At 42.4% G+C, this 23,211-nt stretch overlaps 1 long non-coding RNA gene across 1 annotated transcript in view; it reads right to left on the reverse strand.

Moving 5' to 3' along the window:
* Positions 1 to 23,211, reverse strand: part of LOC126183584 (uncharacterized) — a 135,044-nt gene that overhangs the window by 40,927 nt on the left and 70,906 nt on the right. Inside the window, exon 2 of the long non-coding RNA XR_007536774.1 lies at positions 180 to 1,845. This is a non-coding gene — a long non-coding RNA (uncharacterized LOC126183584). The remainder of the gene's footprint in view (positions 1 to 179; positions 1,846 to 23,211) is intronic.

Below are 23,211 nucleotides of genomic sequence, written 5' to 3' on the forward strand. Positions count from 1 at the left end.
AAACGAATATGTACTCAGCATGATTTTCATCGATATCCATTGAGAGATCATATTGATCTAGCTCGTCATCCGAAATGTACATCTCTCCTTCAGATAAATAAAAATAAATTACTAAAATGTATTTATATATTGTTAATTACAGATTAATATATTAACTGCATATGAGGTATCGTACTTACCGGCATTAAACTCGACCTTATCAGCAGCCGAGATTGTGTCTCCAGCAGCCCCAACATCGATGTCTTCACCCACATCCTCCTCCTCCACCATTACATTAATACAGGGTGTTTCAAAAATGACCGGTATATTTGAAACGGTAATAAAAACTAAACGAGCAGCGATAGAAATACACCGTTTGTTGCAATATGCTTGGGACAACAGTACATTTTCAGGCAGACAAACTTTCGAAATTACAGTAGTTACAATTGTCAACAACAGATGGCGCTGCGGTCTGGGAAACTCTATAGTACGATATTTTCCACACATCCACCATGCGTAGCAACAATATGGCGTCGTCTCTGAATGAAATTACCCGAAACCTTTGACAACGTGTCTGGCGGAATGGCTTCACATGCAGATGAGATGTACTGCTTCAGCTGTTCAATTGTTTCTGGATTCTGGCGGTACACCTGGTCTTTCAAGTGTCTCCACAGAAAGAAGTCACAGGGGTTCATGTCTGGCGAATAGGGAGGCCAATCCACGCCGTCTCCTGTATGTTTCGGATAGCGCAAAGCAGTCACACGATCATCGAAATATTCATTCAGGAAATTAAAGACGTCGGCCGTGCGATGTGGCCGGGCACCATCTTGCATAAACCACGAGGTGTTCGCAGTGTCGTCTAAGGCAGTTTGTACCGCCACAAATTCACGAAGAATGTCCAGATAGCGTGATGCAGTAATTGTTTCGGATCTGAAAAATGGGCCAATGATTCCTTTGGAAAAAATGGCGGCCCAGACCAGCACTTTTTGAGGATGCAGGGACGATGGGACTGCAACATGGGGCTTCTCGGTTCCCCATATGCGCCAGTTCTGTTTATTGACGAAGCTGTCCAGGTAAAAATAAGCTTCGTCAGTAAACCAAATGCTGCCCACATGCATATCGCCGTCATCAATCCTGTGCACTATATTGTTAGCGAATGTCTCTCGTGCAGCAATTGTAGCGGCGCTGAGGAGTTGCCGCGTTTGAATTTTGTATGGATAGAGGTGTAAACTCTGGCGTATGAGACGATACGTGGACGTTGGCGTCATTTGGACCGCAGCTGCAACACGGCGAACGGAAACCCGAGGCCGCTGTTGGATCACCTGCTGCACTAGCTGCGCGTTGCCCTCTGTGGTTGCCGTACGCGGTCGCCCTACCTTTCCAGCACGTTCCCAGTCCGTTGAAATTTTTCAAACAGATCCTTTATTGTATCGCTTTTCGGTCCTTTGGTTACATTAAACCTCCGTTGAAAATTTCGTCTTGTTGCAACAACACTGTGTTCTAGGCGGTGGAATTCCAACACCAGAAAAATCCTCTGTTCTAAGGAATAAACCATGTTGTCCACAGCACACTTGCACGTTGTGAACAGCACACGCTTACAGCAGAAAGACGACGTACAGAATGGCGCACCCACAGACTGCGTTGTCTTCTATATCTTTCACATCACTTGCAGCGCCATCTGTTGTTGAAAATTGTAACTACTGTAATTTCGAAAGTTTGTCCGCCTGAAAATGTACTGTTGTCCCAAGCATATTGCAACAAACGGTGTATTTCTATCGCTGCTCGTTTAGTTTTTATTGCCGTTTCAAATATACCGGTCATTTTTGAAACACCCTGTATTTAGTGGCAGTACGACCGCCCCCGTGACTGGAATAAAATAACACAATTAAAATTTATTTAATATTATTTATATAATTATCAAATAATTAATAAATTAATCTTATGAGAATTATTGGGAAATGGATACGCACAGGTAATCTCCATTTCCATGGTCCGAGCACTAGATCACCGACTGAGTCGTGACGGACATTGACAAGCCCTGAGGCGAGCGGGCGGTAGGGGTCTCGAGTCCATTCTATTGGAGGAGCTGTCTTTGAACAACCCTCACTACAGTCATTAAGGGCGGAAATCGTAAATTTTCACCCTCCGTTGTCTATAAGTAGAACAAGTTCTGTAAAAGCGTGTGTTGAATGAATGAGCGAGTGAATGACACGACTCATCTACGACTGTATCATTAGGACTTATAAATAAATGTCGTATAACGTAAATTGAGGTCATTTTTTGTCTTTTTAATGATATGTATGATTTATGGTTGGAATTATGTTTTTTCTAAATGCATATTCATCTATGCTTAGAAAGGGAGAATGATTTTTTATTATTAAGTGGGTTTTGGCAGGAGTGAATAGGCCTTTATATATGAGCGTATTTAAGATTTGTCACCCGAAACTGTCAGCCCAGCGTTAATGACGTCGGGATCGCTGGCTGGGGGAGCCAGTGTTTACATGTAGAGCTGGAGATAGAGATCCGCGCTATTCAGGAATCCATTTGTGCAGTGTATGTCTTTAGACAATAGCTGGAGAGCAGGTATAGAGAGAGAGCCCACTTCGGCATGCTGGTCCTGAGGCTGAGTGGAAGGCTGTTTAGATGGACAGATATGTGGCTTTCACATGCCGCCGACGGGGCTCGGACGCGGGCTTTGTAAGGTGCAATGGGATTAGTTTGAGCATTTAGTACTTGTTTTGGTGGTTATTGGACTAAGAACTGTAATATTGAAGCTCATGTCCTCAGCGGGAACGCTGTGTAACTGAGTAAGGGTGTTTAGGTATTTGAAGACATTTTTCGCGATTGGTAATGTTAAGCTGATTGCGCAATTTAGCTACCGCTGTAAAAAAAAAAAAAAAGGGTAGCTGTCTCCTGCTGAAAGAAAGGGGTGACCTTGACCCCCAGACCTAATGGATGAGTTATTAGATAAGAGCAATTTATAGTTGTTGTTGAATGATGGTACGTGTTCGGATATAGGAGTCTCTAAACGGTGGCGCGGATGGATGTGTATGTTAAATGGATGAAGTGTGATGCAAGATGAAAGGCGTGAGACATTAGAACATCGAGCACGAGCGAATTCGTATATTTGCTTGTTGATCAACGAGATGTCATGATGATTAAAGCACCCCACCCCACGTCGGCGATGTATTCACAGACCTTACACAAGCTGGTCAGGTATTCATTATCGGGGATAGCGACTGAGGCGTGTCGCTGATTCAAGTTGTATAATGACTAGAGAAGATGAGTTTGTATGCTATCGTGAGAGGGTGCAGCTTGATGACATACATAATTGGACTAGACTTTTTTATGTGGAAATTTATGTAGTCTACAGATAGTGACAATCGACTGCTAGTGACAGCAGTTAAGAGTGGAAAAATAGCCCCAAATCGATCGCTGGCAGAATATTGGAGCCATGGTAATAATATTTAATTCAAGTTGGAGGTGGTAAATATGGACCAGGCTTTGAATATTGGTGTGAGTGTGGTATGCGCTTGATGGTCTGTATAAAAGTTTGGGGCTTTAATTGCGTTTGGTATTTAGGGATGTGTGTGGAATTAATTTTACTGTTGTAAGTGCGAGGAAGATCAGTTGCTTGGTGTTTAGATAGAGGCAACGTTTGTAACTCGAAAAGAGGGGATAAGAATGGTAAATTGATTGATGGACATAGTTTGTGGGGTGATATATGAGCGTCAAGATAGGGTTGAAGACGTTTGCGTATGTTGATGGTGGGACGAGTGTGAGGTTAGGTGCGGTTGGCGGAGTAAATTAGATCTTATTTTTTTTAAAAATATTGTAAACTAAAAATAATACTGAGAAGGTTTTAGATGGCTGGTCACGCGACGAGGCGAGAGCAGGGATGTATAGTATGTTTAGTTAAAGGGTTGTGTAATGCCGTGGCAGGAGCAATGCGCAGTGTGCTATTGTGTCATAGGAGGTAAATACATGTGCTGCTATGACGTGTCTAGCATATGGAGTCTGCGATTTGGAATTATGCTATGTTGATATAAAGTTGACTTTCATCCGCGTTCGGTGGCCGCGGCTCGGGACTGTTACGAATCGCGGTTCTGGACGGACGTCTGTGTGTGCTTTGACAGCTGACGAGCGCGTCGACTGCACCAACTCACGCTTGCGGAAGCCGAGCAGGGTCTCTGCGCGGTCTGAGATATGACAGATGCGTGACTTCACGATCCTGTGGACAGGATGCGGTAGGGGGTACCTGCGCACGTCTGCTGCGTTATTTTGCGAGCGGATCTGCAGGCTCTGCTATGCGTTATTTGGATAGTTTACGAGCACTGAGCGTATCTACACATCAGTGTGAAGAATTATTTAGGAGCAGATTGCTATTGTGTGTACTGAAATTACTAGTTGGGTACGTGTCTGTGGGCTGTGCAACATGGCCTGGGTCACATCTGGGTGGGTGTTTTGTGATAGTGTGATATATATACTGTATGCTTAAATAAGTTGTTTAAAAAAAAATAGAGTGCTGTCAATATTTCACGCCCCTGCAGCGCAGATCCGAGTGATTCGTTTTCCCTCACCATCTCGGTTTACGTCACGAAAATAACGGTAGCGTTCTCTGCTGTTGGTACTGGGTACTAGACCTCGCCGTGAACACACTAGGTGGAGCCATCTTAGATTACGGTACTTGCGTCACTGCAGCGTCCTCTAGCAGATTCGATATGAACTAAGAGAGTTGGGCTATGGACTCAGTTGCGAATACCCTTGGTGGTGGTGCTGCCTCTAATTTATGAAATAAAGGCCAGTGCATGATTTCGACAGTTAACGATTAGCAAGCAGAGTCTTTTACATGGATTATTATTTTTGACAATTTAGGAGTTGTTTGGCTATATGGACGTAGATGTATTACATTATTTAGGAGTGGTTCGCATGTATGTATGCTGTGTAATGCGTTATTTTGACGGTTTACAATTAGCAAGAGTGTGTGTAGAGTATTATAGATTAGTTATGTAGGAGTAGTTTGCACGTCTGTATGTTGTGGGACACGTCAGAGCGTGTGTTCTGTGATGAATATACTGCCCCCTAAATAAACTGCTCGCAAATAATTAAAGTACACTAATTCCTCCTCTAGTGCGAGATGAGTCCTTTTACCACCCGCCCCTAGGAAGAGGTGGCGGTCTGGCGACTTAGGTTAATAGTGCTGGATGTGAGCTTCGTTTGCAACAATTTTTCTTACGTTGGTAGAGAAAACGGGAGTGAGATTTGTTTATTGGCCGATTTCACGCTTGGCGACGGTTCCTAGGAAGAGGTGGTGGTCAGGTCCTTGAAAAGTAGTTGAAAGTAGGTAGTTCAGCACGTTTTTGTTACGTGTATGAAATAGTAAAGTCAGTTATTAAATATGATTAAAAATGAAATTAAATTAAATTAAGTACTCAGGCAATTGATAGCTTAGATGCGCGATGTGGGTGTTAGCATATTTACAGAAGACTATGTCCGGCGCGTGTATGGAGACGGCGATCGAGGATGTGTGACGTAAGTGGTCGGACGCCCGCGAGGCGGCGGCGCGGCGCGTGTCCGGTTTTAACGCGCGCGAGATAGAGCATACCATCTTGAGTCAGTTAACTTAGCGAGAGCGTTTTTTGTCGAGCACTCCACGTGATGGACCGGCGGTTGTGTGACGCCAGGGCGGATTACACTCTCCAGGAAAACAACTTTTACACCAAACGTGTCCTTTGTCCACCACGAAACCATGTGGTTGATGGCTGTGACGTCAGAATCGGTAGCTTCCAACGTGTCTGACGAAAACATGTTTACGCCGCTGGACGCGCACAGTCCTAGCGGGAGCTGGAGGCGCGGACCGCTACCGACGGCTGTGAGGTGGGGTGAGGTGAGGTGCCCTTCTCGCTCGTGGGCTGGCGGTGGCGCCGGCGGTAGCTTCCTCTCCTGGCAACGATTTGAACTAAGCCAGTTGGAGTCCTGACCTAGTGGTGAACACACCTGCATGGAATTGTTTAACTAAAGTCTTATGAGCAAGTCCTTTTCCCACGAATCCTTAGGTGGGGGCAGTCTGGTACCGAGGTTAGTAAAGTGTCTTCTTTCGCGCCATTTTGTTAGCTTAGTAGACATATGGGAACTGAATTTTGTTTACGGCAAGTAATTAAGATTGTGCCAGTTCGTAGGAAGTGGTGGCGGTCGGGTGACTTAGGTTAGTGGAGGTAGGCCAAGTGAGCTATTTTCGTGCGATTTTCTTTGCTTAGTAGAGATAAGAGCGGTATAATGCATTATCATGTCGGAATTTGAACTTGCCGCCATTTTCTAGGGGGTTGGGGGGTTAGGTTGGTGGACATAGCACAAATGCTCTATTTTACCGCCTTTTTCGTGGTGTGACGCATTATTGTGCTGGAATTTGAATTCCTGCAAAATAACTGATTGTGAATTAGGTTAGTAAAAGAGCAGTTTATTTTTTGACGCGATTTTGATAGGTAAGCAATGAAAAAATATAAGTGACAGTCAAAGTTCGAAGGTTATGGACTATTTGGTAAGAGTGATCAATTATGGTGTTGGAATTTGAACTTGACAGTTTTTTGTTATGGATGTAAGGCAAATGGCTTTCTTCCCGCCGAAATCCGACATCTTCAATACATAATAAATGATAATAAATAGAAATACTGTTTTCGAAACATTATCGTGTTGTTGTGCGGTAGCGTTCTCGCTTCCCACGCCCGGGTTCCCGGGTTCGATTCCCGGCGGGGTCAGGGATTTTCTCTGCCTCGTGATGGCTGGGTGTTGTGTGCTGTCCTTAGGTTAGTTAAGTTTAAGTAGTTCTAAGTTCTAGGGGACTGATGACCATAGATGTTAAGTCCCATAGTGCTCAGAGCCACTTGAACATTATCGTGTTGGGATTTGAATTTCGGGGGGGGGGGGGGGGGTGGCAATTTTCTAGTGGAAGTAGGCCAGTGATAATAAATAATAATGAATAATAATAAAGACTGGTACGGTTTTGCAGGCATTATGCTGTTGGAATTTGAATTTGGGGTGAACTTTTTCTGGAGGTTTAGGTTAGTGGACATAACACAATCCTATTTTCCCCGTGCTGTATCCCCAACATTCATCTCAATGATCGAACGCATGGAGATGGTTTGACAATGACAGCTCAGCAAAGAGTGAATGTGCAGGACCATCTAAGGTCATACGGTAGTTGAGTGGATGTGGCCCAATTCCAGCCAAAATTCGCCATCTTGGTGGCTGAGATATGAACTAAGCCAGTTGGACTGCATACACACGTGCATGATATAAATAATAATAAATGATAATGAATAACAAGAAAAGTACAGGTTTTCAGGCAGTATCCTGTTGGAATTTGAATTTCGAGCGAATTTCTTCTGGAGGGTTAGATTAGTGAACAGCCCAATTGGCCATCTTGTCTGACGCCATGCGCTGTTGCCAAGTCCTACACACCGCCATCTTGGATGACGTCGTCACCACCATCTTGAATAAATTTGGCAACATGCAGAGTGTCCCCCATACATAAGTTGCCCCACTACTGATGTCAACTGAATGGAGTGTAATCGTTCAAATTGTTAGCTTCTGTGTAAGTCAACCGGTCCAGAATCTTGTACTCCATGATTTTCTGCTCCTTTTGGAGTATTGGGCAGTCTGGTGAGCAGGGGGGGAGTGGTGCTCTCCACAGTTGATGTGAGTGGGAGGTGGCGCACATGGAGTATCTGGGTTCAATGGACATCCGCAGTCTCGACATGTTGCACTGGAAGTGCATGGGAAGACATGTGGCCCAACTTGCAGTACTTGAAGTACCGCATAGGGGGAGGGACGTACGGTTTAACGTCACAGCGGTTAACCATAACCTTGACCTTTTCAGGCAATGAATCACCCTCAAAGGCCAAGATGAAGGCACCAGTAGCAACCCTGTTGTCTTTGGGTCCCCTGTAAATGCGCTGGATGAAATGAACACCCCACCGTTCTAAATTGGCACGGAGCTTCGTGGTCAGACTGCAAGAGGAGATCACGATGGAAAATGATATCCTGGACCATGTTGAGGCTTTTATGGGGGGGGGGGGGGGGGGGGGGGGACGGAAAAAGAAATATCACCCAGCTTGTTACAGGTGAGAAACGCTCGGGATTGTGCTGGGGATGCTGTCTGAATCAAGACTGCGCTGTTTCGCATCTTGGACAGCACTGTCACTTTTCCAAACTTATCCTCAAGGCGTTCAACGAAAAATTGAAGCTTCGTAGGTACAAAGGAGTCCCCATCACTTCTGCTACAGACTAAAAACCGAGGTGAATATGGCTCTCTCCGTTTTGTAGCCCTACGTTCCTCCCATGGTGTAGCGAGGGAGGGATACTATTTAGGGTCATACCTGTCGGCATTGTATTAGATCTTGTCCTCCTTAGAGACTGCTGGCGCCACACGGTCACCAGCAAGAGATGATTTAGTCTGCTTCATTATGGGTCATCAGCCCTGATGCCACCCACTGCAATCAGGGGCTCTCCCCACGGGCGCCACGCAGCCACAGTAAAGGCCACCTGGCATGATGGCCGTTGCTGGGAGTCCTGATGCCCCAGGAGGACAGGCATCTACTCCTTGGCATACATGGGGAGTTTACAGCTCAGGCATCAGCAGTGTGATCCTTGTGTTGTTAGGGGGCTACCACTAAATGGGTGCATGACTGCCTCACCACAACGGACTGGCTACCGTGCTGAATCTTGGGCACACAGAAATCCAAAAGTGTCATCGGGGAGAAAGAGAACAGGAGACAACGGAAGAAGATGACATATCCCGGAAAGTGTCCTCGCCCAAATAGTTGAATCGTAGGTGGAGGTGCAAAGCCATGATAAGGGATTCAGGAGATCGAATCTACAGGCGCTATGGATAACTCTTGCACCACGTAAGGCATCCTTCCCCATATGGCCCTTTCTTCTGTAAGATTTAAAGTGGCAGGTCAAACCATAGAATGGGACCTGAACTCGTAGGGATGAGAAGTGTGGACTCCTTTTAGTCGCCTCTTATGACAGGCAGGAATACCTCGGGCCTATTCTAAGCCCCAGACCTGCAGGGGGCATCAGAGACAGGGGCATCGTCATGAGTGCCCCACAGAAGTGTGATAGGACTGCTGGCAGACAGGGTGAGAAGCAATCTGCGGTTGTTTGGTGATGCTTTTGTGTACGGGAAGGTGTCGGAGACGAGTGACTGTATGATGATACAACACGACTTAGACAAAATTTCCTGTTGGTGTGATGAATGGCAGCTAGATCTAAATGTAGAAAAATTAAGTTAATGCGTATAAGTAGGAAAAACAAACCGATAACTTTCGGATACAGCATTAATAGTGTGCTGCTTGACACAGTCACGTCTTTTAAAGATCTGAGCGAAACGATGTAAAGCGATAGGAAATGGAGCGAGAATGTGACGATTTTGGTAAGGAAGGTGAATAGTTGACTTTGATTTATTGCGAGAATTTTAGGAAAGTGAGGTTCATCTGTAAAGGAGATCGCATATAGGACACTAATGCAATCTGTTCATGATTACCGCTCAAGTGTTTGGGACCCACACACGGTCGAATTACAGGAAGACATCGAAGCAAGTCAGATACAGGCTGTTAGATTTGTTACTAGCATATTCAACAACACTTAAGTGTTACGGAGAGGCTTCGGAAACTCAAATTGGAATCCCTGGAGAGAATGTGACGTTCTTTTCGAGGAACACTGTCAATAAAATTTAGAGACCCGGCTTTGGAAGCTGACTGTAGAACGATCCTACCGCCGCAGACACACATTTAGCATTAGGACCACGAAGATAAGACACGGGAAATTAGGGCCCATATAAGGAGCAGACAGACAGTCCTTTTACCCTCGCTCTATATGCGAGCGGAACAGGAAAGGAAATTACTAGTAATGGTACAGGATACCCTCCGCCACGCATCGTACGGCGACTTGCGGAGTATGTATGTAGATGTAGACTAATTCCGACAATGCTAAATATAAAGCAGTGACGTCTTCAGGAGAGCAGAGAAGTTGAGTGAAGTAACACAGCACCATCTTGTGGGTAGCGATTACATGTGCGACCTTAGAAGCAAAATATTGTGAAGTAGAGTGTTTTGTGACTGCAGTTTCTTAGTAAAGGGACAGAGTGTCTAAAAGTGAGTAATTTAATTAAAATTGCTTGAAAGATAAATCCAGTGCAATTCTTTACTCGGAATGCTTACTCTTAATTTTATTAATTGGAATCATTTTGATTTGACGTTACGTTTTGTGCCTTTTTTTGTAAATATAGAAAAGAAACGAAAGATAGATCAATATTTCGTGATTGTGTCAAATAATAGGGCAATGAATGGAAGGTAGGAAATTAGGTACTTGCGGAAGTAAAGCTGTGAGGACGAGTCGTGAATCGTGCTTGGGTAGCTCGGTTGGTAGAGCACTTGCCCGAGAAATGCAAAAGGTCCGATTTAAAGTCTCGGTCCAGCACACAATTTTAACTGCCAGGAAGTTTCATTTTATTCCAAATTTACCAGAAGCCAACGGTTAGAAATATATGCGCCTTTGAAACGCGGTTTAAAATCTCAGCAATATTGTTTAAGAACGTAAATGCTGAACAAAAAGCAGCAACTTGTGCTAGTTTCTGCCTGGTTAACTCAATACCACAACGTGGAAAACCATTAACTGACTGTAAATGAATAAAGGACTGAATGATTGCAGCAGTTGAAAGGCGTACAGAAATTATTTAAAAACACCAGTTTGTTAGCAAACATTGCCGAAGACATATTAACTCAATTGCGCCAGAAAACTCAACACTGAGTGGTTCTCTCTTGGTTTGGATGAGTCAGCAGATTATTCTGATACTGCAAGGGTGTTAATTTTTATTCGAGGGATAAACAAAAATTAAGAAATGTATACTGAGCTTCTTCATGTTTACAACATCCACGGGACGACCACGGGAGAAGGAAGTTTTAAAGAAGTTCAAAATGTTTTTCTAAAAAATAATCCTCAATGGAAAAACTTAAGGTGTATCGAAAATGATACTGTTAAAAACGAGTATGGAAAGAATAAAAGTGTCGTTGCTCTCGTGTCAAATGCTGTAGAAAATGACGGTGGATCGAAACATTAATCGTACATTCCACCATTCATCAACAGTCTTTGTGCGGATAATGCTTGGATATGTCAAAAGTTTTAAAGCCACTCATGTCAGCTGTTAATGATGTTAAGATCACATGTTCTCACTCATCGTCAATTCCCAAGAGTTTTTTTTTTTTTTTTTTTTTTTTCCCCCCCAAGAGATTGATCTGAGCACTATGGGACTCAACTGCTGTGGTCATAAGCCCCCTAGAACTTAGAACTACTTAAACCTAACTAACCTAAGGACAGCACACAACACCCAGCCATCACGAGGCAGAGAAAATCCCTGACCCCGCCGGGATTTTTGAAGAGATTGAAGAAAATGACCGTATTACACAGCAGTGCGCTGGCTTAGTTATGGAAAATCTCTCACGCGATGTTTTGAGCTCCTGACAGCAACAGACATTTTCTTGAATGAAATGAATCGTTTCTGGTTTAGTTACAAAACAAAGAGTGGCTATGGAAGTTATTTTATGCAGACTTAACATATAAACGACCTAAATTTAAAATTACGAGGAGAAAACCAGGTACTGTCCGAACAACTGTATAAAAAAAATGTTTCGCGCATTTTAATCATGCCAAACAAACAGTCAGTAAACAGAGATTCCATTTCCGGTATATTTTACAATTGAAAACTTTCCTAAAAAATAGTTACTCATATTTATAAAATAGTATTGTAATTTTTCATGTAAGGTACAGTAAGCCTACATCCTACGTCAGAGGAAAGTTGTTGGAAGGTATTTCTTTACGCCTGTACTTCCAAATTGGTCGAAGAAGAGAAATAGCATTATCGTTAATTAAATTTGCAGCTTGGATAGCTACTGTGTTATGGGCATCTTTAAATGAATTCGTGTTCGTTAATGACGGAAAATTAGAATTGGAACTCGTAAGGAGATACTGCATGCGAACGTTTTTGCACGCGCCGACGAAGAAAAGATCTTGCAACATCCTTTAAGAGAATTTGCGATATCGACGCTGAGGCCCGAGCACTGGTACGGATGCCAACAATTGCGGCGCGAGGCCCACTGCGATCAGTACAGCTCACTGAATACAACATTGCCGGAGCTTCTTTACAGAGCGGTAGTTAACAGGAGAAAGCGTGACTTAGTGCTCATTTATAGTGGCCAAAGAGATCTATCCAGGCCAGAAGGTGGTTTTTGAAATTGTTATTTAAGACTGAAAAAATAACACTAATCAGACATTTTATGTGAAACACCGATAGTTAAGTGAGTCAATTTCTTACATCTTCTACTTATTGTGCAAATCACTCATTATAGGAGGTGCTCGATAAACAAGCTTCGACTGTATTAAAAAGAAATTAATGCGGGCCGGATACCAGACTGATGGTGTTCGCAGGCCGTAGATCGGATACGTTGCTCTAGACCAATAGGAAAAAATTTAAATTGCGGGAACGCCCTCCCCCTATTATTATTATTATTATTATTATTCCAATTTGCATGAGCATCATTCGAGCGGTCTATACGCTGTAGCAAAAGGAAAATAAAGCAGCAGCATAGATCAGCCATCGCAACCGACCAGAATAAAAAGAAGACTGTCACATTCGAAAATACGTATTAGGCTCCATGGAGCAGGACACGCATATGTTCGACGTTCTGTCGCCTGTGCCCTGTGTTACCACAGCAGCAGCGTCATAGGAATCGGTTATGTGATGCACAACACTGAATTCTCATTACCGCCGCCATCGGCGCCCCTTCTCAGACCGCTATTATGGCATACCCGTTAAGGTGACATTCTCTATAATGTACAGTCTAAATTCGACTCGTAGTGAACGTTTGGTTGTAGTTTAATCCTCAGATCGTATTTTCAATAGTCAAACGCCTGTGATATCACCATAATGTGTGTTGACACCTACCCAAGAACATTTAAAATATTTCAATTAAAAAACAGTCTTGGCCACATTAAATAATTTATTTTTATTTTAAGAGCTGATCTGTTATGATCTGTCTGAGATCATCTTCATACCAGTTACTTCAATATGACTGTTGGTGATTGGAACGGAGCACGAACCGATCTGGGAAGCCGTGAAGCTCAACATTTTTTTTAATTAAAATTTTTAATAGTGGTTTTCAATCGCTGTTGTTTGCATGAACAATGTTTCAAAAAAATATACTCAAGAACAGTTAAGATGTATAAAAACTGGGATACTGAGGAATGCAGCACTCACATTCGAGAATGAACATTCAGAAACTTTGTGTGTACCAGTTCGAGCATTCAGAGTGCTGCGAGTGAACAACGCAGATGGTGTGAATACGTGTACGGATTTTTAGGAAATTTGCGGTATGCACTTACAGAGCTTACCCGTCAGAATTCCTCAGAGGACACATTTGCAAAGTACTTCTACTAGCATGTGCACAGTATGTATAGTGCATCATCATACCTGGTGTACGTAAAAATAAGGTGTGCGCATGCCCCCCCCCCCCCACACACACACAAAATTAATTTCTCCAATTTAAAGTGTACTATTAAAACTTTTGCCACGAGGGATTTGTCCCTGCATTATTAACTAATGTGACCAGAATGTGACAGGACTGGGAACAACTCGAGAATCCATAGAAACTGGCTGACCCGCCAGTGGCCGTCAACTGTGAGTCACCAAGAGTTAACAGGAAGGCAATAACAAGAGGAAGGATAATGGAGACGCCACGGCGGAGTAACAAGTCCACCGACTAAACCAAGTGCGAAAACCTAAGACGTAGCGGATCCAGAAACCAAAATAATGTAGTAAGATCAAAACAAGACTGCAGTAAAATCACGACGGCTGCTGCACTTCTAGCTTTAGCTGGTGTCCGCGGGCGCTGGTAGGCCAGCTAGACGGGCATGGCCCCATGGTCAGTACTTGCATCGGCAACGCCAGCGTCGTCATTAAGGTCGATGCCTTAGGTAGGCCTACGAACTAGCAAAGCCAGGGCAAGAACGAGGGGGGTGACGGTGACGACGGTGGTGATGATGGTGACGGTGGTGAAGGTCCACCAGCAAAATGGGCAAGAGCACCAAAAGCTTTAACATAAATGCTAAGCACGTGCCTCAGATGATGAACAGCATACAGAAAAAAGAGATCAAAATGCAGGTTACAGAGGTGTATAGGTCTAACGTTTGTTCGATGTAGCACATGTCAAATGTTCCTGTGCTTTACATCTGAAAGAAACTGTTTTGCTCTTTTTCACAAGAAGTTATTTTGAACTTATGTTACGTTTCTCACACAAAACAGGATTATTTTATATGTTAAGAATAATTTTGTTGTAACACTCATATGCATTACTTTGTATTAACACAGACCGCAGGTATCACGTATGATACCATCTGAAAAATATATGTAAAAATGAAATTAAAATTTTTCTCTGTATTTTTGACTTATTTGTATCCTTATCGCTTGTGAATATTAGTTTCAATAAAATCAGACTTTGGACCAACCTTCAGGACTCTAGATTATACGCGTGCACAGAAACAGCTAAGTCAAAAATCCGTGCAATACGCATATTTAGTTAAATGTATAAAAGCCGGCTTCGGAATTTTCTTTTGTGTGAGACCGCGTGTATTTGAAGTTCTACATTCCATATTTTACTGTTCGTGTCACTTATGCATAATATTTCACTGATGGATCAATACCCATTTGTATTGCGTCATATTGCGAAATTTCGAACATTCGCCAAGTGCCACAATAAACTGTTACTGTTCCTGTCAATTGTAGGCTTAAACTTAATTGCGCTCTTTTAAAATTTTGGAGAACAGTAGGCCTGTCGTCCTCTAACACAATCGTTCTCTAATTTCACTGTATAATTACGTGAGAAACAGGTTATTTTTGGACGATTAAAAACCGTACTGGTATGAGTGGTTTGGATACAGCAGATAAACGTTTGTGGTTCACAGTTACTGCCAAACAATACATCGCCCCCGAATTTCATTGTACACCAACGCAAATAAACGTGCGTTTTTGACAATTTTCGGACACTACCATTGTCCTTTGGAAAATCCACGAGTAATTTGCAGTAAATTGGTGTGCTGTGAATGCTGTTCTCAAACACGGGATGAACTGGTTTGCGTTCCCATTGAAGATCTCAAAGCTCGCCCACAAGCACCGATGCACAGGTGTGGTGGCGGTTGGAGTATGTAAGCATTGGTTGCCCCCCTTCGAGAGAAACAAAAGTTGACGACAATGAACACAAAGTGATGGGGATCACCACTTAACAAATGGCGATGGCTAAAAAGACAGTGCCCCTAGCAACCTAGCTAAAATCATCTCTTAGCGACGAGAGGGCCAGAGAGGAGGTTGACCAAAATTTAATCCCCGTGAAGAGAAGACCAGTGGTGATGCCAAAGTGACACCATCTACCAACAGATGGTAACACGGAGGTCATCCAAAGGAATGGAAGAGATAGTAGGTCGAGGTAGGAATGCAGCCTTGACAGCAGCGTCAGCAGCCTCGTTTCCAGTCAGAAACCTGAATAAACATCACAGTGGCTCCATCAGCAGCGAGCAAGTGGAAGCTTTCTTGGCAAAGTCATGGACTGTGTACAGCACTCAGAGGCTCTGAAGGGCACAGAACTGGAGCATATAGCACAATTAAAAAGCCGGGTGTACTGGGTGGCTTGATAGAAGACGAAGAGCACTGCTGAAAAATCCATCAATGTTCTGGAAGCCGATACCGAAAACGGTCGGTGCAAATGAATGCACACCCGACACCACAGTCGGTGTCAGAGCCAGCATCCTAAATTGCATGCAAAGGTCGAGAAACTTACAGTAATACACCGAATTCGGAGTAATGTCGTTAGGAGGTGAATTAAGTCCAAGATAAACACAGGCTGCCGCACGATGTCAAGGCGGTGAAGGGTTCACACTCATTGGGAATGTGGCAGTTAGTATGAAGTTATGTTGGCAGACCAGTAGCCAACTCTGGGACGTAGCAGAGAAGAAGGGCGCACCCCATACTGGCAGTCAAAAGAAGGGGGCACAGGATGGGTGGCCAGACACGGAAGACAAATGGCCGCTGAGGAGGACAACACGGAGATATGACTAATAGTTCGGCAGCTTCTGCATAACCAGGCTAGTTTAAAGGACGTCAGCGACCACGATGGTGGATTGTATTCAGACGGTGTATGATGGACAGACATGCAGACGAATAAACGAAACACGCATTGCCGAGTTTCGAAACGGACAAGAAATCAGTATAAACGAAGAAGGGTGGTCCAATCTCCTCTCCAGGAAGTACCACTTACAACACATAGGGCACTGAGGGACCGGATACAGCATGTCACCAGGTAAGACATGTGAGAGCAGGAAGGAAGTTTCCTATCAAAGCACGAGTCCCAGGAACTTCATAGCTTCAGCGAATGGGAGAGCAACAGGCCCAAGATATAAAGAACATAAAGGAAGCACATTGGACTGCCTGAAATTCATACAAATGGGTCTGTCAGTGGAAAATCGAGATCCAGTGTCGATAATCCACGAGTAATGATCAAGATGTCGCTGAAGATGCTGCTCCAGGAAATAAGTCCATAGTGAACTGCATAGATCGCAAAGTCGTCCACGAAAAGGGAGCCGGAGATTCCCTGGAGTGAAACAGGCCAATCTAATCTAAGGACAGAGCCTTAAAGCATCCCGTTCTCCTGGAAAGGGGGTGTCCGACAACGCTGAAGCCTCGCGTACCTAGAAAACTCGGTCTTTTAAAAATTCCTGAAGAAAACGGCACAGGCGGACTCCGAAGCCCACATGTATACAGTACAGAGGATACCATGCCTCCTGCTGATGACATAGGCTTTCTCCAAATCAAAAAACACAGCACTGTTTGGTATTTCTGCAGAAAACCGTTCATGACATGGACTGACAATGTGACGAGATGGTCAACTGCAGAACGGTGCACACAATATCATTGTGCAGCAGTAAATAGATTATGAGAATCGATCCACCAGACTATAGCCAGCCATAAATCATACTTTCCATCACCTTGCAACCGCAACTGGTGAGCGAAATGGGGCAGTAGCTAGAAGGAAGGTGTTTGTCATGGCACTGACTCCATGGGGCCTGTGGTCCGAACCCCTTCAAAAATTATTTTGAGGGCGGGTGGTGGAACCCCCCAATAATTTAAGAAAATTATTAATTACATCATGATTTGTAAAATCACAAAATTATGTTGGAACTTTTTTATTTTTATTGTTTGACGATAGTTACCTTTTAAAATACATTCAGTAATGAGTTAAAACAAATAATTATTACGGTAGTAAGCAGTTTAACTGAAAACGAATGGTGTGAATCATGATAGTGTTACAGTGCTGCGGGCACGCTTAGAAATTGTCTCAATGCGCGAACCATCGGGTGAAGTCTGGCGCCAGCGTTACTGCCGCGGCGGAAGCACCTGGAGCCTTCCACCTCGCGTCGCCTTAACGCTTCGAGACATTATGACGCCACGGCTATATAAAGCCCACCCTGCTGTCGCAGTCATTCAGTGTTGATAGTTTCGTTCAGTGCATGCTTCAGACGTGTTTAGTGTTCCAAATTTAGTATCTAGTGGACTATTACATATGGGTGTATTTTATTCGTTTAGTTTAGTCTCTTAGTGTATTGTGAATTAAGTTTGCAATGGACAAATTTGTTACAAAAAAAGGCGCACTTGGAAGCTGATGATACTGCAAATCAACCTCCAACGATTATTGTGTCGTCAATTGCTTCGTCGTCTTCAGGCGAGAACTGTTCACAGGCGAAACCTGGAGAATCCAGTAAGGGAAGATCATTTCAGAATTCTTGGTTGATCAAATACACCGGGTGATCAAAAAGTCCGTATACATTTGAAAACTGAATCAATCACAGAATAATGTAGATAGAGGTACAAATTGACACACATGCTTGGAATGACATGGGGTTTTATTAGAACCAAAAAAAAAAAAAACAAAAGTTCAAAAAATGTCCGAAGATGGCGCTTCATCTGATCAGAATAGCAATAATTAGCATAACAAAGTAAGACAAAGCAAAGATGATGTTCTTTACAGGAAATGCTCAATATGTTCACCATCATTCCTCAACAATAGCTGTAGTCGAGGAATGATGATGTGAACAGCACTGTAAAGCATGTCCGGAGTTATGGTCAGGCATTGGCGTCGGATGTTGTCTTTCAGCATTCCTAGAGATGTCGGTCGATCACGATGCACTTGCGACTTCAGGTAATCCCAAAGCCAATAATCGCATGGACTGAGGTCTGGGGAACTGGGAGGCCAAGCATGACGAAAGTGGCGGCTGAGCACACGATCGTCACCAAACGACGCGCGCAAGAGATCTTTCACGCGGACATTTTGTGAACTTTGTTTTTTTTTGTTCTAATAAAACCCCGTGTTATTCCAAGCCTGTGTGTCAAATTTTACCTCTCTATCTACATTATTCCGTGGTTTATTAAATTTTCAAATTTATATTGACTTTTTGATCACCCGGTACATGCAAGGAGGCAGATGCTAAAAATCTATTACAATTTTCTTCAAAAAAAGAAGATGCATTTATTTCCATAGGGTTTTCTAACGGGAAAAAGGCTTTGGAAAAATTCCGTCTTCATGAAAATACGTTTACGCATAGAGAAGGTGTTCTGAAACTAAATTCTATCACTAACCGAAGTGTGGCCTCCCAATTGAATGAACAGTTAGATAGTGATATGAAGAAAGGCCGTTTAACTCTTGAGACAATTTTTACTACCGTGCAATTTCTATGCCGAAAAGTACTATCAGTTAGAGGGCACGAAGATGTAAACTCAATTTTTTTTCTTCAATTGTTGGAACCTCGAAAGAATGACACACCTGAGTTTAAAGATTGGTCAGGGCGTTCGGGATGTAAGTGGACGTCCCACGATATTCAAAACGAGGTCATTGATCTAGTAGGAAAGTCTGTGTTGAGAAAGGTATTGGCTTCAATCAAGAAGACTGAATATTTTTCTATTATATTTGACGAAACAAGTAATTCTTCGATTCACGAACAAGTGTCATTTTGTATTCGTACTGTCGATGATTCCTTAATCATCAAAGAAGACTTTATTGGCTTATTAAGACCCCCCAACACTGAATCAAAAACTCTGTTTAGTATTTTAAGACATTTTTGCTCGTCTTGATTTGTTAATGGATAACTTAAGAGGACAGTGCTATGATGGTGTCTCGAATATGAGAGGTATTCAAAGGACTAAAAAAAGTTAGTTTTGGATATACAACCAAAAGCACGTTACGTGCACTGCACTGCTCACAGTTTAGACTTGGCAGTTGTAGACAGTGTCCACCATCTTACGTCTATGAGGGATATTATGGCTTTGGCCAAGGACTAAACAAAAACACCGCAAGGGAGTCCAACATACGCTGTGAGAGCGCCAACGACCAAGCTGGTCTACGACCCCTTTGCCCCACTCGATGGACTACGTGAGCTTCTAGTATCTTGAGCATATTGAAAAACTTTGAAGAACTTCTACAGTTTTTTTGAAACATTTTCTGCAGAGGACAAAACAGAGACAGGTTACAACTGTGCAGGCTACCTTGAGCCAATTTTACAATTCAAGACTTATTTCTTTTTACGTCTTTATTGCCATGCAATGAACCCAGTAGACGACGTCAATGAAAAAATTCAGTGCCCTCATCTAAGTGTTGATCTGGAAAAAATTTATAAGGGCTTGATTTGTATACTGAATGGAAGGCGTGATAGTTTTAAACACTTTTGGGAATTGCGTTTAAAAGAAAAACCTTCACAAGTTGATGATCCTTCGCTTCCTCGTAATCGAAGTGTACCAAAGAAGTATGAAAACAACGAAGCCAGCTCACCGCACACTTTCAAACCCCCTAAGCAATACTACAAAGTTATTTACAATGAAGTGTGTGAAACGGTGCAATCTTACATTACTCAGCGGTTTGCTTCAACTCACACAGGTCATTGCAATTGAACAAGAGTGCCTGCTTTCAGTAAACAGAGGTGAAACAAATTTGGAAAAAGCAAGTGAGTTTTTCAAAAATGACCTCGACATTGAGAGACTGCGCCTACACTTGAATATGTTAACCGATATTGTTAATAAAAAACAACTGGTCTTAAAAACCATGCGTGATTTAAGGAAGTACACCACACAAGAGTCTGCAGTTGGAGAAATGTTATGGGAAGTAGTGAAGTGCATCAATCTTCTCCAAGTAGTTCCAATCACGACAGCAACAGCAGAACGGTCATTTAGTGCTCTTAGACGCGATATGACTTCAGACGTCTATCTCCGATCAACAATGGAACAGAAACCATTGAACAACTTGGCTGTTTTTCATGCCCACCGAGATGTTTTGGATAAATTGGATATCCGACCAGTCATCAACTTCATATACAGTAATCCAGTCAGACGGTCGACATTTGCACCTTTCTAAAGACACTCTAGTCCTAATAATGACATTTAGAGCAATATTAAAAATCTTTATAAATTAGAGAATTAAATACATACATAATGTTACATTTTCAGTTTCAAATATTAGTACTAGTTTAGCACTGTATTAGTTCTTTTCAAATACTTAAAATATTTTTAGGGTGTAAGAACCAATTGAAACCCTCTATTTACATACTTTTTGACAAATTATTAGGCGTACTGTATTAACTTTATTAACTGTATAAAAGCATTAACTTTGAGCGATTGTGTTTATTTAATGAACCCTGACCCTTATTGAAAGCAAGCTTAAATTAGCTATTTCAATTATTAATCAATTCTTGTAATTACAGTTTAGGATTTTTTGTTGTTGTGGTCTCTCCTGTGCAAGCTACTTCATCTCCCAGTACCTACTGCAGCCTACATCCTTCTGAATCTGCTTAGTGTATTCATCTCTTGGTCTCCCTCTACGATTTTTACCCTCCACGCTGCCCTCCAATAGTAAATTGGTGATCCCTTGACGCCTCAGAACATGTCCTACCAACCGATCCCTTCTTCTAGTCAAGTTGTGCCACAAACTCCTCTTCTCCCCAATTCTATTCAATACCTCCTCATTAGTTATGTGATCAACCCATCTAATCTTCAGCATTCTTCTGTAGCACCAAATTTCGAAAGCTTCTATCCTCTTCTTGTCCTAACTATTTATCGTCCATGTTTCACTTCCATACAAACACTCTCAGAAACGACTTCCTGACAAATCTATACTCGATGTTAGCAAATTTCTCTTCAGAAACGCTTTCCTTGCCATTGCCAGTCTACATTTTATATCCTCTCTACTTCGACCATCATCAGTTATTTTGCTACCCAAATAGCAAAACTCCTTTACTACTTTAAGTGCCTCATTCTCTAATCTAATTCCCTCAGCATCACCTGAGTTAACTCGACTACAATCCATTATCTTCGTTTTGCTTTTGTTGATCCTCCTTTCAAGACACTGCCCATCCTGTTCAACTGGTCTTCCAAGTGTTGACACAATTACAATGTCATCGGCGAACCTTAAAGTTTTTATTTCTTCTCCATGGATTTTAATACATACTCCGAATTTTTCCTTTTGTTTCCTTCATTGCTTGCTCAATATACAGATTGAATAACATCGGGGCGAGGTTACAACCCTGTCTCAGTCCCTTCCCAACCGCTGCTTCCCTTTCATGTCCCTCAACTTTTATAACTGCCATCTGTTTTCTGTACAAATTGTAAATAGCCTTTCGCTCCCTGTATTTTACCCCTGCCATCTTCAGAATTTGAAAGAGAGTGTTCCAGTCAACATTGTCAAAAGCTTTCTCTAAGTCTACAAAAGCTAGGAATGTAGGTTTGCCTTTCCTTAATCTATTTTCTAAGATAAGTAGTAAGGTCAGTATTGCCTCACGTGTTCCAATATTTCTACGAAATCCAAACTGATCTTCCCCGAGGTAGGCTTCTTCCAGTTTCTCCATTCGTCTGTAAAGAATTCGCGTTAGTATTTTGCAGCTGTGACTTATTAAACTGATAGTTCATTAATTTTCGCATCTGTCAACACCTGCTTTCTTTGGGATTGGAATTATTATATTATTCTTGAAGTCTGAGGGTATTTCGCCTGTCTCATATACGTTGCTCACCAGATAGTAGAGTTTTGTCAGGACTGGCTCTCCCAAGGCTGTCAGTAGTTCTAATAGAATGTTGTCTACTCCCGGGGCCTTGTTTCGACTCAGGTCTTTCAGTGCTCTGTCGAACTTTTCACGCAGTATCATATCTCCCATTTCATCTTCATCTACATCCCCTTCCATTTCCATGATACTGCCCTCAAGTACATCGCCCTTGTATAGATTAGAGATGGGCAAAACTGTTCTTTTCAGAGATTGGATCAGAACTGTTCACTCCCTGAAATGAATTAGCTCTTTTTCAGGACTCACCACTCATTTACAATAGAAAATAAATGGAAGGCACATTGCCCTTTAAACTTGGTTTATTCCAGTACTATACCTGTATTTTGATCTTATTTGATCCTATTTTGAAGTAACACAGATAATGAGTAAGAATTTTGTATTGTTTATTGAAATTTCCACGATATGACAAAGTTTTTGATTATTGATTTATTTTGCACTATCGTGGTTTTTTGGGTGATCGGAAAATGTTGTAACTTGAGATTTACATTAACAATATATTTGGCTATAATGTATTACAATTTCATTAACCTCATACAAATACATCGCAAGCCATATATTTTTAAAGTGAACGTTTCCTTCCGAAGACGCCTAAAATCGCAAAATCCGTACCAGAATAAGAAAAAAAATATAAATTTGACTGTAAAACGAAAGTGCTGCATATAGCCTTACGCAGAATAAAACAAGGAAAATATTGGTGTATCACATTTTGCGATACGTTTATCGGTTCGCTCGTAATTAAAGCGTAAATTCGAGTGTCCATAATAAAAATCCTATAGTAAGAGGAGTCATCAGGAACCTAATCTAATCAGTTTAAACAAATAAAAATAAAATAAAAACAATTGATGTATACATAACATAATAATGTAATATACATAGCGGTATTACTACGAAGAACAATATCCAGTAGGGACGAACTCCGATGCAGAGGCGCTGAGTCGAGCAGGTCGAGCCGCGAGCTGTATTACTGCGTGAGCTGAGACCGCAGAGACCAGAGTGACACCTGAGTCGCTTTGCACAACGCTCTGGCTAGAGTCG

This window comes from Schistocerca cancellata, chromosome 4, assembly GCF_023864275.1.
Source record: "Schistocerca cancellata isolate TAMUIC-IGC-003103 chromosome 4, iqSchCanc2.1, whole genome shotgun sequence".
NCBI classification, from domain to species: domain Eukaryota; kingdom Metazoa; phylum Arthropoda; class Insecta; order Orthoptera; family Acrididae; genus Schistocerca; species Schistocerca cancellata.